General features: G+C 37.7%; 1 long non-coding RNA gene across 1 annotated transcript in view; it reads left to right on the plus strand.

The window, feature by feature from the left end:
* LOC140325031 (uncharacterized) overlaps window positions 1-9811 on the plus strand; it is a 60377-nt gene extending 50566 nt beyond the window's left edge. Inside the window, exon 3 of the long non-coding RNA XR_011919630.1 lies at window positions 9311-9811. This is a non-coding gene — a long non-coding RNA (uncharacterized lncRNA). The remainder of the gene's footprint in view (window positions 1-9310) is intronic.
* Window positions 9812-15633: the final 5822 nt, after the last annotated feature.

A 15633-nucleotide genomic window follows, 5' to 3' on the forward strand; every position in this document is an offset into this window, starting at 1 on the left:
ACAAAAGTTTGTTTATTGTACAGAAATGTTTGTTAAAATTGTATTTTTACTGAATTTCCATGCAACATTCCTAAGTGATATTGTTAACAATGTCCACATATTGAGATTAGACAAATGTGTATGTTTGATTGTTATGGTAATAAAAATAAGAAACATTGTACTTTGGAAAAGTACTAACAGATTGTTAAAAAATATAAAAAAAAATCTCACTGTTATTAGACAACCATTGAAATCAAGCTGGTTGTTTGCCTTTGCTCCCTGTAGATAAGGTTTTCCTTTACTTTGTGTCCCAGCAACACTACTGGGATAACAAAACAACAAATAGGAGACTTTGTGGTCCCTTGGATGGGAAGGAATATACAGCAGGAACCTGTAGGGGTTCTAATCCTTTAACCCACTACTAGAAAAAAAAAGTCTCTGGTAATACCTCTGTACTCATAGGAGAGTTCTCCTTTGCTTCCCGTCACTAACTTCAGTCCCCAAAACAAGAAATAAGAGGGAACTTCTCAGTGGATTCACAGACAGCAAATAACACTACAGAGAAATGCTAAGCTATGTAAAACAAATGAATATGTTTGGGCTGAAATTGGGCTTTTTGGTACTTACAAACAATATGGTATACACTGAGCTAAGATTGAGCAACAATGATATTCACTCCCTAAGCTCTTCAAAGGAACCTTATACAGACTGATTTTGCCCATGAATAAATCAACTGGGTTGTATTTTTCAACCTTAATTCTTTGACTTGAGCTCTATACTCATAAGTGGCAACCTAAATTTGCAGGATTATTAAAATATGGTTTGTATAATATGTGGGAGATTGGCTTCTAAACACACTTGCTACATATCACACTTACCTCTTTCTCACTAAAGCTCAGATGCGTCTCTCCTGCGCATTCGGGCAGTTCTGACACTGGGCGTGCTTTTGTTTCCAAGCTTTATGAATTCCGTCCAATCCACTGGCCGAACAGAAAATAGCCTCTGGACCAGCCCTGTCTATTTCACAGACTAGCTCACAGACTGCACTCAGTGTTCGTGCAACGTGTCTCCATTTTACCGAATCCTTAGTTATGTGAGCTAGTTCCTGTTCACCTGTTAATTAATTCAGTGTTTCCTGTGTCCAGCTCCTGTGTTAACTCTTTATTGTCAATTTTGTTGGTTCCCAGCCAACTTCCCTGTGCTGTTCCAGTGTTCCTGTCTGTCTGTTGATATCCCTGAGTCCCCTGTGCCTCCTGTTGCTTCCAGTGTCTCCTGTGCCCGCAGTGGCCCCTGTGTCACTGGTGTCTGTCTCCTGAATCCCTGGCAATTGACCCCTGGCATGTGACCTGACCTCTCTTGCTTGCTGCCTGCCTCTACCCTGACTTTCCTTGACTATCCTTCTGTTTTGTGATTTGGTACTGTGTTTTGCCCACCTTGGTGTGCCCAAGGACCACAACCTGGCAGTAACCAGTGGTGAACATCCTCACCATCAGAGGCTCTGTAGAAGACCTGGTTACAGCTTAGACTCTGCGCCTTGGCCCTTCTCTGGGCTCACACCACCTCCATGCAAGCCATAGCACCCCCTAGTGGTCCTGTCTCTCTGTGCGTGACACTACAAAGAGGTTTTTCAGGCTCCAGTTCAATTTCAGGCCGACCACTTTTATTTACAAAGCAATTTTCACAGCATGGCGCAAAACACAAAATTTAGCCTCCTAGCTCTCTGACCCTCTCTTCAGATTTGCTGGTCTACCACACCTAAACAGTGGGAGATCTTCTCACAGCCATCTCTCAGGCTTTATACAGCCTTTCTGCCTGGGCCACACTTGTTCTCAGGCTGCAACTTCCCCTGGTCTGAAAGACATGTTTCTTGGTATCATCAGCCTTGTGCACCTTAGTTATTCCCAATTTCTGGCCTGGGAGTGGGAAGGAGTCCCTTGCCCACCCATTCCTTTCAGGACACCCCAGGCCTGGATCCCCCCCAAAAAAACACCATAGATATACAGCACACTATTTATTAACAGCCTTATCCAAGCCCTTTAATCTCCATTACAGGATAAATGGGAATTGATAATGCCAAATATCCCTTAATTTGGCATCATATATTGCATTCTCCTACAGAAAGTTCTCTTGAAATTAGGATCATGCCTGAATGTCCTGCTGTCAACTCATGTTTGAAGATAACTTTAGCTTTAGGCTAGTTGCTGTCACTACTAATGGTCTAAATATATAAAGTCTAAAGTCCAACAATAACATCTATATGCAACTTTTCATTAGGTCTAGGCTTTAAGTTATTGTTTTACCTGTAAATACCATGTTATGATGTTACAGAATATGAAATTCTAAAAACTCCTATTAAATTTACCTAAAAAAATCAGATCTTGGCCTGAAATACCCTTTGTCTGCTTTTACCATAAATGCATTGTTCTTGCACATCTTGTTGAGTTTCCTTGCCTCACCTGAAAGGAGAAACTCTCCTGGGCTTCTCACATGGAGGTTTATTCATTTCATTGGCTAATGAGAATCAATCAGACAGATGTGTGTTTGTGTGCTCCGTCCTCTGCGTCTGATTATCCTTCCGGCAACTGATTGAAAGAAAGTCAGATTTTTTTTTGGTTGTTTTTTTTTCTTTTTAGCTTACTCAGCCCCATGTAGAGAATCTGTGATGAGAGGAAATGTTCCATAAGTTAAATGACTATAGTCCTTTCCTTGCAAATGAGGTGTCCTTCAATGTAATTTAAGTACAAACTTTACAAACACCATTTAATGGAAATCTGATTGTTTCTTTTAAAAGGTTCGTTGCCAAACTGAACAGGGCAGTTGAAATTGCTTGGGTATCTTGCTAGGATGCCAGGGAAACTGCTGCTACATGCAAACAGAAGCAGATGCAAGAGACATTAGAGGGATTATATGTCCCAGGTTGTCCTCAGAATAAGATTGTCCTTGTAGCCAGGGAAAGTGCAGGATGCAGCCAGGATGTTCTTCTATCAGTTGCAATTCATTTAGAACTTTAAAAAACTGTATCTTAAACTTTTTTTTTTAGTTTTGGAATCAATGGTGAGGAGTTAAAACACCTGCCAGGATTTTGGCTGCCCTACTAGGGCGATTCACTTTCAATTCAAAAAAATCTTTAGTCATTAATATTATTATTATTAATAGCAATAATAATAATAATAATAATAAACAGGATTTATATAGTGCCAACATATTACACAGCACTGTATAGTCATAAAAAGAATAACAAACTTGTGATAACCAAAGGAATGAACCATAAACAGTACGGAATCCAGCTACATAAAGAGAACATTGAATTGTGTATAATACTATTTCACAGTTGAAAAAAGTACTCACTAGAGAAAGTGACACAATTTCAAAAACCTCTAATAGTAAACTTTACTCAGCAAAATGACCAAGATCTAAGAATACAGGGTTTCCCACCTACATACTCATTCCATTTCAATATGGCTTAGTTATAATAAACTTAATACTTAAGGAAGCAACAGGAAGGACCAAATAGCTTTAAAATATGCATTCAAACAAGAACCAAAGTAGAGTGAAGAACAATCAACTCAATATCACCTGTAGCCCCATAAGCATAAAAAACCTTGACAAGGATGGCATTCAGTGCATTTTTTAACAAGCTGGACTTCAGAGAAGTTCTGACTGTAAACATCAGATTTTTCTCCCCCTGGATCCATACTATCCAAAAACATGGGATGCCCATGGAGAAGCCACTAATATTATAACTTCATTCCTGGTACCTAACTCCATTTTTGGCATACTGCACATGAGCTTGGCTGTAAAATGCAAGATGTATGTTCAGTGTGGTACACACAGGTAAAATAGAAAATAGCAAAGAACAAAGTTTTTTTGACAAAATAGATTTTACGTGTTTCTTTTGTCAAAACCTCTCTCACTTTGCAATTGTTTGGAGTGGAATCTTTTTATTGTGCTGACCTCCAACTATTTTTCTGATGTGCTTACTGAAAAAAAAGTAATCTTTTATGGTTCAATTTTGCTGTCCTCGTGAATGGTCAGTTCCTGAATTAGATGACTGCACATGTATACATCTGTCGATTTATGCACAAAAGTTGTAGGTTTTTATATTGGCTATGTCAACCTGCATCTACTGTTTTACGTGATGTTCACATGTTCAGCTGCTTTGAACAACCCAGCAGGGAAATCTTTAAGTGTTAACAAGTTCATAGTTTGCCATATTTAGAAGGATTTGCAGCTCCAACTGGGACATAATTACTCCACAGCGGGACAAAACAATCTGTTATAAAAGAATATGATTTGCAGCTGCTGCTGTCAATGTTTATTCGTATTTGCTTTACCACATAAGGTTTTACCAAGTTGGTTGCACGCACAATTGTGCTTAGAGAGGAATCCATTGATCCTGTTACTGCAAAAGCTTTAAATATATCACAGGTTTGAATGAATTATTGTGGATACCCTTGGTGTAGCTTTTAATGAGTCAAGGCTGGTGGAAGCCTATCCTGGGGCACCTTATCCAACTATATTAGGGAACAGAGCAGGGGAGACCTAAGCTGGGTGGCTGTGACAGTGATAATAAGGATATGTTGGGATAATTGGACATACTAACCCCTTCAGACATCAATCACCGTTAGAACCACCAGTATTCACAATATCTGTTTGGGGAAAGTTTTTCGGCAGTGATTTAATTTGCAGGACTGAGATGTATTTTAACCAAATGTCATGAGCCACAAAGGAATAAACCAGGGCCTGTAGCTGCAGCTGCCTTTTATTGTTGTCATCAATTATTGTGGCATTGTAGCACACATTATATGGCATTTCTTTTTTAGCCCAAAGACATTTGCCCCTGCCATGAAAGGACCACTTTCTTATGTTATGACCTCAGGCCAAAGGTATACAGCCCTTCTTAAGAACAGAGTGATTAATTCTACTTGTCCTGTAAACTTGCTGATGCTACTGATCCCGACCCCACTGTGAGCCATAAACCCGCTTAAAAATGTAAAAATTCATAATGCCCAGGAGGGTGGGCACAGAAAGGTATGCTCTTTCTTAAGGGCATTTTACAGACTATGAATCTCTGAGTCCACATCACCACTGATTAAATTCTATTCTTTTTTGACCATGTATAGGCAAATGTTTGCCCATTTTATAATAGCCTCCTGTTCAAGTGTCCATAAACAGCCACATCTGTCCTGAATAATGGGGTCATGTCATTGACCCTTAAGCAGCTGCAATTTTAGCCTTAAAAAATCCACAGGTTGCCTAAGTTGACTTGATTATGTAATATAGTTTGTTAGAACAGTGTTTGATTGCACATATATCTAAATATGTTTAATCTGTTTGTGCACAAAAAAATCAAAAATGCAACATAAAAGATAAAGTCAGTTTGTTATTGTATTTTCCATCCTGCTCAAATGCTATCTGAACAACCATGCAAGCTGATTTTAGGCAAATTGGGTCTGAAATTACCTATAATTGGTTCTTCATTGTTATGTATTTATCAAGCTTATTACTTATCTGCCTTTATAGTCTTTCCTTACTCCTCCAGTTTTAGCAGAACTGTGCTTACTAAAATATGGACAGCAATATATTTGCCATGACCAAGCGTTGCTATAACTCGATATCTCAGGTCAACGTGGCTGAAGTCTTCATTTCCTCTGAATGAACAATATATCAAACCTCTTTCTCCATGTCAAAGAACAGCTTGTTTTGATAGTATACTGATATCGTCATTGACTTTCTAAGCTCAGGTTGAAGGATGGTGTCCTCTCTCAGTGTGACAACTCGATAATACTGCGTCTCCATGTCCCTCGGGGACCAGAGGTAATCTCAGCTCTCACCTCTGTCATATATGTCTGCATAACCTGGTGCATCAATAGTCCACCTCACGCTGTGGTATATTAGAGGAACTATTTATTAATAAAACACACTGTTAATTAGCAGTCTCTGTATATTGATTGATTTAGAACCCCTACAGAACCATGCAAGAAAAAACCCTGTTGTATTCTTTCTCCTCAGATGGATTAAAAGACAGATTAGTAAAAGAATAGGTTACTTCAGTTTCCTGTCCTTTGTTATTGATTTCCTACTGTATATTCGCTTGTCTACTGGAGAAAGGAGAAAAGAAATTAAGTGACATGGCCGAGAGGGAAATATGGCATTAGAAATGGCAGAGATTTTATTCTGGGATTGTTCTAGTTTTTTTTCCATGCTAAAGTTATACAGCAGATAATTTGGACAGCCATTTTAAAATCTGCTGAGCTCTACATATTGCAGAATGGTTGATGGCATAGAAAGTATGAAACATCCTGCAGGAGTAATATTAACCGTTACCATGTCAGAGCCAATGTGGCATTGAATCTAAGAAAACATACACTCGATAAAGCCGATCAGGATAGCTCTCTCTCTCTAATCTATGGCTGGATGTGTTTTTTAAAAAATGGGCCAAGTAAATACTACAGCAATTATCTATGGCTAATTATAATATACCATACAAAATGTATAAAAACCTTAAAACAATAAAATACCACCTTCATTGTACTGTGTCTGTGCTTATACAGTTTAGTCTAAAAATGTGCTCAGCCATAACAATATTGTAGATGTGTATGAAGATGGCTTGTGTAGTCTGAAATACATAATCAAGACACCAAAAACCCATGAAATAAAAAAGAAAAAAATCAAATGTCATCTTTTGTGTTTGTACATACAGAATTATAGAGGTTTAGTTATCCTGTTCATTACTGGTGAGCAGTGTTTGAAATTTTATTTTTTAACCAACTGTTGCTTATTAATTTTAGTGCCCAGCTTTATCTCTATCTAAACTATGCACTGTAAAGTGTATTAGACCAGTAGACACCTTGATGACTGTTTGTAGTAACCTACAGTGAATACTTACCAAGTGGAATAATGTACAACCATATAATTATATACTTATAGAAGTGTTCTGTTCTCCAGACTGTATGTACTATAAGAATGAATTCAAGTGGCTCTCTATGGTGTCTGCCTTCTATGTGGGTTCCTTGCCTGCCTTCTATTGCTATTTTAATATTACTTTTATGGTGACTACAAGGCCACTGATAACAATTAGGTTGTCAAACAAGGAAAGGAAAATCTCTTCTTTTAGTTGTATGATATAAATATAAAGAAAAGTATTTATGTGCATGTGTTGACTAACTTGCTGTTACCTAAAACCACTTAGTTGACTGACAAGGTTACTGTGGTATGTCCAGCTGGCCATATAAATATAATGATTGATGGATTGGGTGATCTAATTTCTGTGAGTACAGCATATATTGCCTACTAACTGAACTTCATGGAAACAGAAGCCAGATTTGTTTCAAATCCCTTGTCTGTTGTCTATTGTTCACCTTTTTCCCCCCTGGGTATGATGGCCAGTGTAGCCCCAAGGCCCCAGGTCATTCCTTCCCTTTCCAGCTTTTCAGGCCCCTCCCCTCTCCCTTTTTCATTGCCCCAATAACACATACAAAACACCAATCATGGAGCAATTTTGGCTGAACAGCCGTTTATATATATATATATATATATATATATATATATATATATTTTTTTTTAATAAAAATAAAACTTTATTGCACATAACATAGATAAAAAATAATTTAACTAAATAACACTTAGATTAACCAACCAAAGTACAACCAACACAGATCTGTTTTTATACCTAACCTAAATTCTCCTTTTTCCAGTCATTTTCCTTTTCCGAGGACTACATACCAAAGATGGACCCCACCAGTCCCATATACCACCAAAAAAGACAGCTCAGCTGTCCCAACCTAAAAACCAACCTCCAGCCAACAACCTCCTAACACCTTCAACCCTAACTAACAAAGAGGGAGGTCTGCATGTTTATTTTCAAAGGTCTAAGAACAGTTTAGGAAACAGGACCAAATGATAACTGCCTGACTGCTTGCAGACATGAACTGAATGGACCTGATGGGACAGCTGAATGGACCTGACGGGTAAGAACACTAGAGGAAAGAGGTAATAGATTAATTTACCTAAAAATCCAACAGGCTGAGGATACGAAATTAATTTCTGTCTTGAGCAATGGTTGGCTCCAATTAAAATACTTAACTTGGAAGAAATGTGGGCAATTAATATAGATGAACTACTCTTCAAAGCTGGAAAGTGAATGGGGATAGGAGCATGGAAAATATAGATTTTGGTATTTGAGATTTTTTTTTAGACTATTTGATTGCTATTTCTGAGAAACATTCTCCATATCGCTGTCCCTCGGCCTTGTATCATCCTATACCGCACGCCCGCAAACACTAGATATCCCTGTTTTTCCTGAAAAAGCAGAATTGGTAATGAAACCCGTATAAATGAATTATTGTTTAAATTTTCTGCCCGTTCCCGCCTACCTGCCTGCATGATCCCGCCCTCCAGGGATTCACTCGTAAGCAGATGCCTAGATGGCATCTGCTTCCCCTAGCCTTGGGTTCCCAATGTTCACATGCTGGGGAAGCAGATGCCGGGCATCCCTAGCTTGCACAGTTACCCGGCCAGCTTCATCAGGAGAAGAAGACGCCAACATCGCTGGAGTTTTAACCTCCCTGGAATTTCCACCCTGAGCCACACTCAGGAATACCGCCAGGGAGGTTGATAAAGCAATCTTTTTATAATATAAGTCATTCTTTCTATATTGAAGTTGTTGGCCCTAAATGTCCCATTAACTGGTGGAATTTCACAAATGTATACATGTTATTTAACAGGGATGTGGCCATGTTAGGATTAACAGGTTGGATAATGTATTAATATTATATTGTATAAATTACCGTCATATCATATCCAAGGCTCCAATGCCATGTACCAATATTAAACATATAGGGATGGGGAGGCATCTTGGGGCCTTAAGTAACTGCACTTATCATATTTTATATTTAAAACTACAGAGGTACAGAGAGCAGCAAAGTAATGTGAGAGGCATTGTATACTGGAGTTTCCAGAACACATCTCAGCAAACTTAACTTTAGCAATTATTAGGGGTACAAAGTTTGGAAATTTGAGTTATCTTAGATTGTTGACCTACAGGTGAAGCTACTTCAGAACAATTCAAAAAAGAAATACCAGGACTTTTAAGCAATTTTCTAATAGTCTATTCATTTCTGTGTTAAAAAAACGTTAGCCAACATCTGGAGTCAAAATGCTCACTTAACAAGTGCTGTCTCACCAGAAGATACTGTTTATCCAAACAGTAGGTAAAAGTAAGATACAATGGAAGACCTGGAAAACCAGAGGTTTTTAAATTACCTGCCCACAAGAGACTATTCTTCTATTCTTCTGAATTACACACTTCTTCTATTCTTCTGCGTTACAGATACCAACAACAGAGGAAAAACAGTAAGAAGAACAAAATAGGCCAAGAAGAAGGTGATATAGAAGAGGCATCTTCTGCCTTTCTGAGCTGACAACATCAAACATTTCTTCTCCGTTCCTATAAGGCTAAATATTGTTCCCTCAGATGACTTACACTGTGTTTGGGTTTCATGCTGATTTCATAAAGCTTCATTTATTTTACTCCATGCTGGAATTCGATTTTTTATTTTGACAAAGTCTAACAAAGAGCTTCAAAGTGGTTACTGGATAGACCTATCTGAGGGTGTGAAAAGTTCAAAGATATTGTCACAAATGGGTAAACTAAAACATTTTAAAGCTGAACTACAGCCAAACAACAAAATACAAAACATGTATAAATGTACATGCGAAGCTGCTTTACTTGTCAAAATTTTGTATTTTTGACTAGCCAGTCTTGAGATTCACACAATTCTAAAAGACAGATTGGTCATCCAACTTTATTGCACGTCACCTTCATACCCCAGGCTTGTAATTGGACAATAAAGAAGTAGTTGATGAATGATAAGCCTATCTGTCTGTCACCTAGCTTTGCTCTCATCTGCTGTTTCTTGTCATCACATGTGCACTGCAGCGCTTCTGCTTTACCTCCCATTCTCACTCTAAATACTGCTGTATAGGGAATTACAGAGGTTTATTAATATGCATACATTGGTGCATTTAAAATACATTCCATGATTTTTAGTTATATACATCTTTGTATTCCTTGGTATTTTCTTTAAGTCAGTTTGGAGTTCAGTTCTACTTCCATATGGTATTCCAGATGATTTGTAGCTTTGGTTCAATACAACATTCAAACAGTTGAAGTCAATGTACAAGAACAGTTAGTTTCTTTAAAAAAATATGTTATTGGCAGCACAAATAAATATTTATTATTAGTGTAGTGTTTTAAACAAATACCTAAAAAAAATTGATGCATGTATATAATGCATATGTAAGAGCTGTCTATTTCTCTATTTCCCCATGTGTCAGTTTAGTGTCTTTTATTTGCTGTATGTACACTTTAAATTACCTAAGAAATCACAGAAAAGATGTGCATTTTTTATGCAAAATAGGACTCCTTGAATACCATGGAAATCGTTGTGTAGCAATATATGAAACTATACAAGTAAAGCAAAAAAATTACACACTTTCAGCAATTTAAATTGCTGATTGTTCATACAGGGTAATGCTGTAACCTTTAATTCACATATGGAGCACTTACAAATTAAATGTGCTGACATCCCATGACAAGTCTGTATTATGTAGTAGATTTAAAACCCTTTAATGAATTATATTGTTCGCCAAAAGTATTATGTTTTAGAAACAATTGCCTTTTTATATGAAATACTTATTTTTACCTTTTTCATGTTTTGTGGCATGTCAGTGATGATGATTTATAGAATGGTTTCATTCTGTCTACATGTACTCCAATGGCCTTTCCCAGGGTACCAGATGGAGGCAACAGTAAACAATGCCACAAAAGGTGTATTGAAACACTTAATTTGTCTCTGTATGACCTGGTGACTACACAGAAGAAATACTGGGAGATACAGACAGAACAATATCACCCTATAACAGAAATTGCATGAACAAGGATCTTCATGGCAAGATCACCAGGTATTTCTTCAATGAAAGCTGTAGATTACAGAATATTAAAAACAACTGAAGTGTCTTTCAGAACTATATATATATATATATATATATATATATATATATATATATATAACTATATATATATGAAATGTATGTGAAATGTATGTGCAGCACAATAGTGAAGGGTGTATTTTGTGGATTGGTGGATGTCATTCTGGTTTTACATTTTCATCTCTTGTCCTTCAATATTCTGTGAGAATTGGAACATAGGATTGAATGCCCTCCCTGTGTTGCTATTTGCATCACATCATGCGGGTTCCTCCTGCCTAATCCTGCTGTTTTAAGCACCTTCTGCAATGCTACTCTTCCGTTTGTTGCTTAGTCTACATCTTCATCTATGAGAAAGGATGACTATTGGGTCATGTAGTCTGTAAGAGTCCCCCTCTCTATCACTAAATGAGGGAATGGACCCTTATGTAACTAGGTGCTTCACATAAACACAACCTAGAGCTAAAATTCTCAACCTGGGTTGGTATGAGTTCCTTAAACTGTGGCTGATTGACTTAGCATTGATGAAAAGTTCTGGGGCCAACAAGACTTGGTAGAGCCAGCTGCATGACTCTAGTGATGGTTTTAGTTGTCTACAAAAGTGTATTCTAGCTATCATTGTAGGGGGCCATTATTTCTATTATCCACCAATTTAGACCAAATTTGAGAAAATATTTCCCATTTCCCTCAAAAAAGTTGCTTTCAGTAGTTGTTCCCTGTAACAAGGTGGAAGTATTTGTGGGACTACAAGTGTCAGGAAAGGTTAAAGAATGACACAAAACACTCAGGCACTGCTTAATTAAAAGTTAGTACTTATCTTTATTGGAAGCGTACAATGGTCCAAAGCAGCAACAGTTCTATCAGTAAAATCCCACAACTCAAAATCACCCCAGGGAGTGCCCATTTCCATATCATCTAACTGAGAAGAGACAGGCAGGGAGAAGCTGGCATTTCTTTACACGTATCCAGAAAATGTCAGTGTCAGCACTCAATTTTATGATGTCTGAGTTAACAATTATACACTGAACTCAAACCAATCAACTTGTTACATGATCAATCCTAGCTCATTTTGACCAAACCTCCTTGTTACATTATATTATGCAAAAACTTGCAATTGTTAGAATGACAATATATGTTTTTGTATTTGACTTGCTATAAAGATTAACTCTTAGGTGGCTCCCCAGTGGAAAAATCAGAAAGCCTCACCATACTTGCTACATTCCCCAAGGGTTCTTTAGGGGGTAATAAATGTTAAGAAAAGTTGACCTAGAGCCCCTGATTCATCAAACAAAATCGGATTATCGGTCGCGCATTCGTATTAGCGATCCGGAATCGCGCGCGATCGCGCTATTCAACAACCGGAAAAGCTCGCGCACGGAGCCGCGCTTATCCGACAGCTTTTTACTGGCGAATCCGGCCGGCAGATTCAGGATGCGAGTGGACGCGCGCACTCGAGTCCCGGACCGCGGTAATCCGCGATCGCGGGTCGCGCGTATTATCGCGCTTCCCGCGATCGCGGATTTCAATGATGAATCAGGGGCAGAGAGACAAATTATGTCATTTTAACCCTTCTACCCCCACAAAAAAAATGTATAACTTGCGCACTTGTGACAAGGGGGTAATTGCAAACTAGAATTGGGTATAAATCATAATGATTCTGTAATTACTTTAAAATATATAGGACAACATTAACTAGTAAAAGCATGATACTGAAGATAGAGTTCAGTTGACTGCAGATGCAGATCACAGGTTTGTGAACCCTGATTACTGTGAGTTCAGTATTTTTTATAGTAAAATAGTTTCTTTTTTTTTTTTTGCTGGCAAAGAATTAGGTTGAAGATATGAATATTTTCCAAAATGTTATAAACATTTCTTACAGATCATATTCATTTATATGTGTTTATTATCATTTCGTCCCCTCCCCATTTCCTTTATTTGGATGTAAAAAAAGGAGATGGATAAGTCTATGTTACTCTTTAGTCATGTAATATCTTTAAAGTGGCACATCAAGCCATTAGCTATTTGTCTTCTCGTGGAGAGTCTTGTCAGGGCAGCCAAAGGAATTTTAAATTACTGTCACTTCAGGAGCTGAAAAAGGGCAGTCCTTGACAGCGGAAAGGGGGGCTTTAATTTGCAACCGTGTTTAATTTGTTTAAATGGCCACTACACCTCGTTGCACAGCTGCCCTGGGGGAAGTCAGTATGATATAGGAGCCACTATTTTACCCAAATCCCCAGCTGAGCAAAAGCGTTAGCTTAGGAAAGTGATATAAAGGTGATCATATGTTTGTCCCCTGCAGTCAGATGAAAATATATGTGCCATAATATCCATTCCTGGGTCACGGTGGTCACACAGCTTGGTTAATCATTCTGATATGAGCGGAAGCACCTGCCATACAAATATTAATATGTTTCCTTTTATTAGGCGATAAGTTTTACTTTACGCTTCACTGCTGGGATTTCAGATTACCAAAGACACTTTCTGTCTTAATAGATTTCTGTGGGGAGGAAGATATAGAGTTTGAGGGTGAACTCCAGCAGGGTATGTATGTCTTCATATAGCTGACACAGTCAAACGGTCGACATATTAATGACAGATTTTCTTCTCTTCTTTACATGTCCTGTAAAGATTCCTTTGCACTTCTCTGTTTCATATGCTCTTTTCATGCGTCAATAAGTACAAGAAAAATGTGTTTGAAGACAGAAAGACAATAAAAAGATGAATGTGTTCACAAGTGTGCGTTGTAAAATTTTGCTGACCCACTTTAACACACTGATGCACTTTGGTTTAATGGCATGACAATGAATGTGTGCAGTGCAAATTCAGCCTTGGATTGGATGTTTTAAAGATATGGTATTTGTATAGTGAGTTTTTATATTATATTATATATATATATATATATATATATATTAAAGAAGATGTTGCACATCAGTATATGCTAAATTCTGGTGCAAGCAGTACAATGGAATAAATCTTTGGGTGTCCCTGCCCCTTTCTCAAATTATGCTTAGGACTAAAAAATTTATACTGTATGTTTTTTTATTAGGTAAACATGAAATATTACTTTTATTTTATTTTTTTTAAATATGTCTTTATTAGCAGCAGGTAGTTATAACAACCGATAATAAAAAGTTTATGACAGTATGAAAAAGTACATAATAATACAAGACAAGTCAAGCACTTTACTTACCTTAATTTTTGATAATTTTTGGTTAGCAGGTGGAACTCTGGTCTGATTTTCCCATAACTATTAAATAATCTTTCTCTGCTTTGCAGAAAAAAAAGCTCTACATGCTATCTCAAGAGCTCAGTAGCCCAAGTCAACTTTTATGCAAAGCCAAATTAGTCAGAATAAGGGACTTATCTCCATTCCTGAATGGCCCCACACCAGGTACTGATCATAGAGAGAAACAGACTTAAGGTACACAGCTTCTGTTATGCTCTCCTATTAAAAGAACAAAAAAACCAAAATGCTCTGTCAGTAATTTCCCATAGATGCAGCCAGGGCGGTAACAAGAATCTTGAAGGCAAAACCAGAGATAGTAGTAAATCATAAAGCAAAATAAGTAAGACAAAAGCCAGCGAGGAAAGGAACTAGGCGATGACTATGACTGAGGGGGAAAGCCAGAAAGGTTTGTGTAAATAAAAGAATAGGGGGGGAAGTGGCATGATGGGGGAAAATGATAAGGTCAGAATTTTTGAAGAAGTGGAGGAATCAAGATCCCCCCTGCCCTCCCTAAGGATGCAGGTTCTTTCAAAGTGTTTGGAGGTGTGAGGTCCTCGTGGAACAGGGTGTGGTGGAGTTTTATTGGTAAAATGTTGGTGTGTGGAGAGCCATCTATGGTATGGGGTCTCCAAAAGTTTTAAAGCGGTTTAGGAGTTGTTAAGCTTGGTTATGATATGCGTAACTGATATTGTTGACAGGTAAACGGTGGTGATAGAGTTAAAGCCTGCGAGGACTTGCCACCTAAGGGGAGGAATTTGGGTCACCTGTTTGTTAGACTTTTGGGCAGATGGTCCTATATTCTCAAGTACACATTGATAACAACCTGATTGTAATGTAAATAAAAAGTACAATCTTTATATGGTTACAAAGTTGTAAAATAATAAATGGCCATATGGCCATTTTCACCATACCCGCAGGTATCTGTGGTTATTTGAAAGAAAGTGTTTTGCTGTAGGGGGAAGGAATGTGTTGTGTGAAAAAAAAAATAGTTGCGATTAGCTCTGCACAATTTTATAACATATTAGTACTTTTTGTTATAGCACTGGAGTGTACCTGATCAGTACTCAGCCCTAATTCCGAGTCATTACAGTTATGTTTTGCAAAATGTGGAATCCTTATTTTTGTTACATTTCTATATACGTGTTGATGACTTCTGAAATAACTATTGTAATTTATATGAAAATTTCAATAAAATCTTTGAAATACAGAGTCATTACAGTACAGTTTTTAGAATAAATGCCATTTAAAAAAGAAAAAACCCTAAATAACTACCCCGACCTGATGTTCATACTTAAATCTGACCTAGTATCAGTCCATTGTTGTAGCCTTGTATTTAGACTGGGAGGGGTAAAAGCAACACAACATGACATGTCAATCAGGTGTGCCTAGGTGCTCGTAAGGGAAGATCAGAGTGCCAGACAGCATTAATGGCTCATCAG

Source organism: Pyxicephalus adspersus, chromosome 2 (genome assembly GCF_032062135.1).
Source record: "Pyxicephalus adspersus chromosome 2, UCB_Pads_2.0, whole genome shotgun sequence".
In the NCBI taxonomy this organism is placed as follows: Eukaryota; Metazoa; Chordata; class Amphibia; order Anura; family Pyxicephalidae; genus Pyxicephalus; species Pyxicephalus adspersus.